The 8316-nt window shown below is 43.2% G+C and overlaps 1 long non-coding RNA gene across 1 annotated transcript; it reads left to right on the top strand.

Annotated features, from left to right (window-relative positions):
* The first annotated feature begins 3266 nt into the window (after positions 1–3266).
* On the top strand, positions 3267–8005 carry LOC139651385 (uncharacterized). Its single transcript, XR_011695717.1, has 3 exons — positions 3267–3348; positions 4045–4106; positions 7826–8005. It is a non-coding gene; the product is annotated as an uncharacterized lncRNA (long non-coding RNA).
* Positions 8006–8316: the final 311 nt, after the last annotated feature.

The raw sequence follows: 8316 nt of genomic DNA, 5'->3' as shown, positions 1-8316 counted from the left end.
ATCCCTGCTTCTTGTTACTGATGCTTCAGGGCAAAATAAACAGGCCTTTAAGGGATAAAAGAAATGTTTTTTTGGTGCCAAGTTTGTGCCAATGGTCTAGTTTCCCCTCTCCTTTCTCTTCTTCTTCGCTGGTGTCTGCACACAGTCAGCATAGTTGCAGATATCAGCGCTCGTTCTCCTCCCTTCAGAAGAAGACATCCGCTGCCATTCTTCTTCTTCTTGTCCAGTATGAAAAACAACTTCCACAGAGCGACAGAATCCATCACAGTGAACATGAAGCCTTCACTTGGTTCGGTCAAAGTTGAGTGTTTTTATCTCAGCGCCGCGTTACGTTCCTCCAGGAAAATAATCCCCCCAAAAAAACACTTAACTGTCACATCCATGGCTTTTTATTTAGGCCGCCTTTGTTAGCCGGGACAATTTCAAGCTACGTTTGACACCATAAAGTTTGTATTTAAAAAAATGCTGATGCTAATGCTAATGGTGGGGGAAATGTAAACTAGATGTAGACAGAAGTAAATGGGCTGTGACTCTAAATGACACTGGTATTCTCCTTTAATAATTAGTTGGGTTTAGTAGGAATTCCCCCCTCCCACACACACACACACACACACACACACACCCTGCTCACACTGACACACACACACACACATACATGTCTATATACCAATCTCTCTCCCTGTCTTCCTCTCAAATAAACGCGCCCACGCCTCTGTGTGCACGCACGCCCAGTCGAAACTCAGTGTCTCAGCAGATTTGTGGTGGGGTGCATTCTGGGAAAAACGAGCCTCACCTCGACGGGCGATATAATTAGATTTTTCCTACTGGGAAGCAGAGCAGGAGCAGATAGAGAGGGGTGGACTGGGTTGTCTTGGGGATTCAAACGGAGCGGTTTAAGAAAAGCACTCAGCCCAGTCCGCCCACACAGCAGCTATCGTCTTCTCATCCACTGTGTTGTTTAGAACGGTGGTTCTCAACGTGGGGTCCGGCGACCACCAGGGGTCCTTGTGGGGGTTCCAGGGGGTCCCCAGCAAATCGATGAATTGTTAAACTTCAGCATTATTTCATTGACGAAGTTAATTAGAGAATGTAGAAGAATGACTGTTTAGATCATAGTTTCACTGTTATCTCTCTACCTACAATACAGATAGTCATGGAATTCTGGACAAAATCATATCTGACAATAAAAATATTCTCAGATTTGGGTCCGAGAGACAAAATCTCATCAAATGGGGGTCCGTGGCCCTAATGTGGACTAGATTAGGGTCCTTGATATGAAAAAGGTTGAGAATCACTGGTTTAGAAACAGCCTGATTCCTTTAAAGTAGATTTGAGGTATTTTTTAGTTAAATTAGATAAATAAAGCTAAATTGTAAATTATGTTAAAGAGATAAAATAGCATTACTTGACCCGCTAACTTTCCTCAACTTGCATTTTTTTTTCCTCCCAAATATATTATGCATTCAAATCTGCAGAATCACAGTCTTGACTCCTCATCAAAGCTGAGAGAAAGGGAACATCGCTCCAAAGGACGACTTTGAAATAAAAGAAAACACCAGATAAACAAGATGGGATGAGGGGAAGAGAGAGACAGGGGTAAAAGTGAAACAGAGGCAGAGAAAGAGAGAGAGAGACAGAGAGAGAGAGAGAGAGAGAGAGACGCGCACACAAACACACACACACACACACACACACACACACACACAATAATACATGGGAGGGGATGGAATTATTTTTCTGTTACTTATTTTTTTTGTTATTTAATAATTTAATTGATGATTAATCTCTTGTTACATGCTTTGGCAATATTGTTTGTTTGTGAACTGTCATGCCAATAAAGCACCTTGAATTGAACTGAATTGAATTGAGAGAGAGAGAGAGAGAGAGAGAGAGAGAGAGAGAGAGAGAGAGAGGAAAAGGAGGGAGACAGAAAGCCATCAGTGATGTACACCGACACACAGGCGTCCCATATACACTGTCATTTTAGCCCAAAGATCAGGTTAAAGATTAGATAAAGCAAAGATCAGTAGATGTAGTGCAGTAGTTAGCCACTAGATGTCGCCAGTGTTCCGTTTTTCAGCCATTTCATTTCAGAGAAGATATTATGTGTCAGAGTTCAACAACTATCCTTCTGTTAATTACTGCAAAATGTGACTAATCACCGTTTTTCAATATAGACAATGCTTTTTCATTGTAGTTTAGTTGTTGATTTAAGTGTAGATTTTAACTTACCTCTCACTTGTCTTTAGTCGTCTTCTACACAGTCGATGGAGTTGAGAAGAACAAACATACAGGTTCAGTTGACCAGTCAGGTTGGCAGATTGGCCTCAGTTTCTGTGGGTGTAATACCATATGTCCCTTACTTTACTTCCCTTATTTTCATCTAACCAACCCCCAGTTTACCCCATTATTTAACCCCCATTAGCCTATATGGTCGCTGCTAAACAAGGAAAGGATGCAATACAAACAGCCATCCATGGCAGTTAGCTAAAGTTACCATAAAATGTATCATGGCTAATAGTTTAGACAAGCTCAAATAAGCGAGAGTGATAGCTTGGCATTTGCAAAACTAAACATCTGTAGCCCTGGGCTGTCTGTAAGTAACGTTACATAAGCAAACTGACAGTCACACAAAACAAACATAGCCAAATAGATTATAAAAGATATAGCCTAGTTTATGGCAGTAAACGTTGGCAGTTGCTGTCAGCTAGCTAGTAATTCTAACCTGAAGAGTTGTAAAAATTGCTAAATCATTAACAATATCTTTGAAAAGATGAAGGTAAAACGATAACAACATGATGGTAAGCCTCGGCAACAACACTGAATGTAATTACTTTATACTGCCATTGGAAAAACGATGACGAATCACAGAACAAAGTGAACTGTAGTTTCAGACAGGTGTTTACAAACCAGAAACAGTTGTTGGCACCCTGAGCCGAGTGGCTAACAGGCCAGCAGCCGCCGCTCCTGCAGTACATGTAACTGAACACCAGGTGGAGACAGAGACCACGGGGTGGAGGGGCTTTCACACAAGTTTCCATCTTTGAATTCTTGCATTCAGTTACTTTTCAGACAGTGAAAGCAATGATATGCTACACCTGCTTATATTGGATATGATTGGATATGGATATGTTTCTGATATAGACATATGACTCCGCTGTATCGTCTCCCGTTAGTACTACTGAAGAGTGGCAAATTGGTTGCCAAGGGGTTGCTAAGGAAGTGAGAGCTTCGCATCGCGAGCGGAGGAGGGCTTTCCGGTTAAAGTTTCCTTTGTGATTCGGAAGTGGCGGTGTGACCAATGCGTCTACTCTAATTAACAACAACAAAAAGTAGCGACCATGATAAGTAAGCGAGAATACAATAATCCGATAGATAGCGTCATTGCATGAAATAGCAAGTCAGTTTTCTATCTTAGTTTTCGGCAGCGAGTCTCCTAATCAGGGAAATCCGCAGCGTGACAGACAGGCACTGGTGCTGTTCAGCCAGCTAGCAGGACTGGCTAGCTTAGCGAGCTATCGGCAGCTAGCTGTCTGGGCTGTCTGCCTGTCTGGAGCCAGCACGGATGCCGAGCAGTTTCGCAGCTAGTCGGTGCTACTGCTGTTATGAAGTACGCTAATCTGAAACTATGATAACGTTACGTTGTCTAGGTGTGTTTTTACTGGGGAAACCTACTTTTGCTTGCGTTTTGACTGTTCGGGTGAGTTCCCACCCAGACAAGCTAACAATAGCTTAGCTAGGCTGTCTATTTTGGCCAGTGACAGCTGTAGGCTGCTGCCCCATGACATCTGTGGGAAGGCCTCCTGCGAGGTGGATTTGGCTAGCCCAAATTACCAGTGCTGTCGATGCCATTGAAATCTTTGAAGCTACATCAGAGCCTGTAGCACCTGTCCTGGTCACAGTGCTACAGATAAATTGCTGCCCAGTATCATAATCCATACTAGAGTAGAGGACCAGAATAGAGCCACGGGATTGGCAGGGAAAGAGTTACTGAGTTGACTTGTCCAGCCTCAAGCTCTGTTTTCCTGCTCTCCTCCCCTACAGAACCGTTCACAGCTCTGTCCTGCTGAAATGGGAAAACGCCTCTCAAAGATTTAGTAGCACAGGTAAGCAACAAGCCTCCAGTTTTCTGCCAAACTGTCACATTATCATTTGCCCAGTTTATTACAGGTCTGGTGGAAACCATTTCATTTATCTTGTTGGTGTTGGCTGGGAAGCTCATTATGGGTAGTACTCTTAAAGGTGCTGAATAAGGCTTGGCTGCAAGCCTGTTTTATCAGCCCATTGCATCAAATGCCGTAAGCTTTATCCGCATGAATTTCACCAGAGTAAATCTGTATTCTGCGCCACCATTCATCATTTTAACCAGCCAGTCTGGAGGGAGGGACAGAGGGAGGTGTGTGTATCTGTGTGTACTACCTGTGTGATCATGTTGCGATACGTATCTGAGAGACTAGTGTGGGCGTGTAGAGAGGAATGCTGGAGAACACAATGTCCCTCCCCCCATGCATTGCACCAGTACAATGGACAGTGCATGTTTCAACAGCACCCCTCTGGACCGGAGAGCTGCTGGGAAGGTGAGAATCAAGATGTTGAAGTGAGCAGTCGTCGGATTGAGTTTAATTTGGTTAAATTACTGTATGAAAACTTGATATCCAGCTCACTGTAGATGTGGCGATGACTAAGACTGTGCCCCGGCTCTCTTACGGGAATTGGCTCGACGGAGTAACGAGACACCTCATAGTTGAGGAATCACTTTATTTGCAGCTGCAGAGATATAAACCACACATAGCGTCCCATGGTCTGAATCTGTTGTCAGCAGACTTGTATCTCAAAGTGATGCATTGCACCGTGATGACAATCACATGTTGTCTTAAAGCCACTGCATGCATTATCTCACCATGAAATCACACAAGCTAGCAAGGTTACAAAGTAAATATGTAAGATGCTAGTAATACGGTAGCCAGTGTTATTAGTGAAATTACTATGTAAACGTTTTGTCATATTGCAGCACTGTGACCCTCAATTATTGATTGAATGACTGCTGCATTGTGGCACCACTGAATTTCACTGCCATGTTATATCCTTCTTTTACTAAACCCTTTCCTTCATTTCTCTGTCAGTCTGAATGGAGAAGCCTGCAACTCCCTGTGTTATGGTCAAACTCTGTCAACTAATATGTGATTTCAAAATGAACATGCAATACTGACTTGTAAACACTTTTGCTACTAAGTTATAGCTCTTCCTGCATAGGGGTCAATTAGATTAACAGGGATCGCAGAGGATTGGCCAGCTGCTGCTGTCATGACGATGTAATGGTAAAGTCTGTGACTAAGTCACCACAGTTGCACTGAAGGATATCAGCTGATTTAAGCAGACTCCAGCACACTGGGACGAGTCAAACCTGATATTTAGGCACATTTCTGTGCTTGGAGCCTGTTTATTTTACTACACAGTATTTTGTGGGATGTCTCCCATTAGGGATGTTACGCAACAAAACGCATATGAACTCATTTGAATGTTAATAACATTTCAAGCCTGAATGGCTTACCACATGGTATTGCCAATGTTGGTAGGCACAAAAGAAACCTGAAAACCTAAAGTAGATTGAGCAGAAAGAAGTCATGTTTTGGACGTGGTTCTGACGAGATACACTGTGGTCTGAACCAGTGTTAGTGCTGCTGCCAGATCCACATCTGAGGACTAGAAGCCCGCTATATGCCACCATACATCCAATCTCTTGATGTCTTAAATCATATTATCTATACTCAAGGCCTGAATAGATCTTGAATACACTTAATAAATATAGCATTTTAAACCTTAAATTCAGTCTTTAAGGTTTGAAAGAAGTTGCCTTCCTGTAGAGAAGGCAGCACAGTCACACAGACCTACATCCAGATGTTGTCATATTCATGTTTATTTCAGTTGCGAAATTGCTCTGATGTTTCATGTTAATGGGCATTGCAAAAGGTCTTTAAAAATTCTTAAATTTAACAAGGTGGAACTCGCAGACATCCGGAGGCCAGCTAGATCAAGTGAGCGTTTACTCTCATGTGGTTTGTGTGCCGCTACACAGACGTGTGTGTGCGCCGGCGTTCGATTGGGAGAGAGAAGAGTGACATGTCAGACAACACTGCCTCATTGTTTTCAGGCCCGCTGTGCAGTAATGACAGAATCCCAGCCAGAACCCCACGGGTAGAAAACACACATTTGCAGAGAGAGATCAGCACACAGCGCAGCGGCGGGTAGCCTGTCCCTGGCTTTGTAAACAACCGTTAGTGATCTGCCGTCCGAGCCCGAGCCGCCGGGCCTGTGCAGTCCACCTCAGAGATGAAGCTGTCGGACGATCCGGGAAACGTGTCGCGACTGTCGAAGAGTCAAAAAAAAAAAGAAGAAGAAGAAAAAAAGAAAACTGTCTGTTTAGAGCAGCGGCCACAGCAACAGTTGTAAAAGCACAAACATGCGAATTCTTCCCTGATGGCTGATTTAATCCCTAGCCTACAGCCTTGCATTCTTCCTCTTACCCTGGTTGTGTGTTTGTGTGTGTGGGTGTGTGTGTGTTTGTGTGTGTGTGTGTGTGTCTGTCTGAGAGTTCCATAATTGCACAAGAGAGGTGCTCACTTTTCCGGTGTTGGCTTTTTGACGTGTTGTAGCCTGCTGAAGTGCTCCAGGTACCATTTAGATATATATTTATTACACGTCTTTGTTGAATACTTAGTTCTGATTGGCCAGTCAACACATTCTGAGGTGTGTTATTACTGGATTCACATAACAGACCGCTGTTTCACCTTTAATCACTTCACAGTCAGGAAGTCTGGTTGATTTCTTTTGTTGATTCCTAATCAAATTAACTGCTGACACGATGTTTCTATGTAGATCCATTATTACTTTTTTATTCATTCTGAGAGCACAAAACTGTTGATTGGTGGTTACAGGCTGAACAGCAATCTTACCGGATGTGTTCCTGTTGCTATGGTAACAGTTCTGCTACAGTGTGCCTCATGGATGCTAGCTACAGGTGTTTCTGTAGTTACAGTTCTGCTACAGTGCACCCCATAGATGCCAGCTATACTGTAGATGTTTCTATGGTGACAGTCCTGCTGAAGTATTTTTTGGGCAAAAGGGACTACAGATGGAAATTAACTTACAGCTACAGCTATATCTGGCACAATATATTTATTGAGCACTGTCCCTGTCAAATAAACAAATAAATAGAATAAAAAGCTTGTAAATTACTTTAGCTTGTAATAAAATCCTCTTCAGTATTTCGTGCCAGATGATTAATGTCTGTGCTGAGCAGCTGTGTAATAAGTGGGTTAATGTACAGGGAGCCTCCGCTTCACATTGGGCTTGTTGTGTGATAATGAGCAGATAAAAGCTGCCGGAGCATGGAGATACAGAAGAAACGAGTTGTATAATGTATAGATGAGATGAAGGGGAACTTGGAAATTTAATGTTGTTGTTTTCCTCATCAGCAAAGATTGCATACTTTGCAGAACACAACCCAAATTGTTTGGCTGCGCTCCTCATTTCGGGATACATCCAAAACACCAAGCAGCAGCAGAAAATCAACCTTTAAAGCTGCTTCTTGTAATGTACCAACTGATGGTCATACAACCACAATGGAGACTTAAATAAGTTAGAAACAACACGTATGATATTCTGATATACTGACGAATCATCATACAACCATGATGGAGACTTAAACGTCATAAATTTGCTTTTCCAGCAGAGGGTCATGGGTAATGCGTACTACTTGTCTCTCAATGCAGAGACTTTCATACCATGAACATTAGACATTAAACTTTTGATTTCTTTGCTGCAGGTCTCTCTGTCACCCTGGCGACGCTAGACCCACAGAAGGGGCAGGGGCCAAATCCCGGCATCATGGAAGTCGCCGGGACGACAGGCTCCGCCCCCAGCCCTCAGAGCGAAGCGGTGACCAATGAGCTTCAGGAGCTGTCGCTTCAGCCTGCTCCCAACCTGCTGCCGCTGCGGGAGAGGAAGAACGGTGAGACTCGCCAGAGCTTTTCTCACATTTTGCTGTTGTGTTTTGGATGCTTGAGTGTGAGAAATGCTGCAGCTTACTAGGATAGAGAAACTCGGCAGTGGCTGGTGGTTTAAAAAATTCAACCATTGAACTGGCACAGGCCAAAATAGTCAAACGAGGGTGACTGGCTGCCAAACTTGTTGCAAAACAACGTGTGACACTTAAAGCATTACCTCAGATCTCCAGTATGCAAATATTTATCTAAAGCGCTATCAGTTACATAATCCTTTCACTGGAAGTTTCAAGTGATTTGGAAAGCATGCTTA

Source organism: Centroberyx affinis, unplaced genomic scaffold (assembly GCF_046629955.1).
Source record: "Centroberyx affinis isolate AG114_WGS23_722 - 3 ecotype Tasmania unplaced genomic scaffold, CSIRO-AGI_Caff_v1 ptg001650l_1, whole genome shotgun sequence".
NCBI classification, from domain to species: domain Eukaryota; kingdom Metazoa; phylum Chordata; class Actinopteri; order Beryciformes; family Berycidae; genus Centroberyx; species Centroberyx affinis.
The sequence above is the reverse complement of the archived record's forward strand: the minus strand, read 5'-3'. Positions and strand labels throughout refer to the sequence as shown.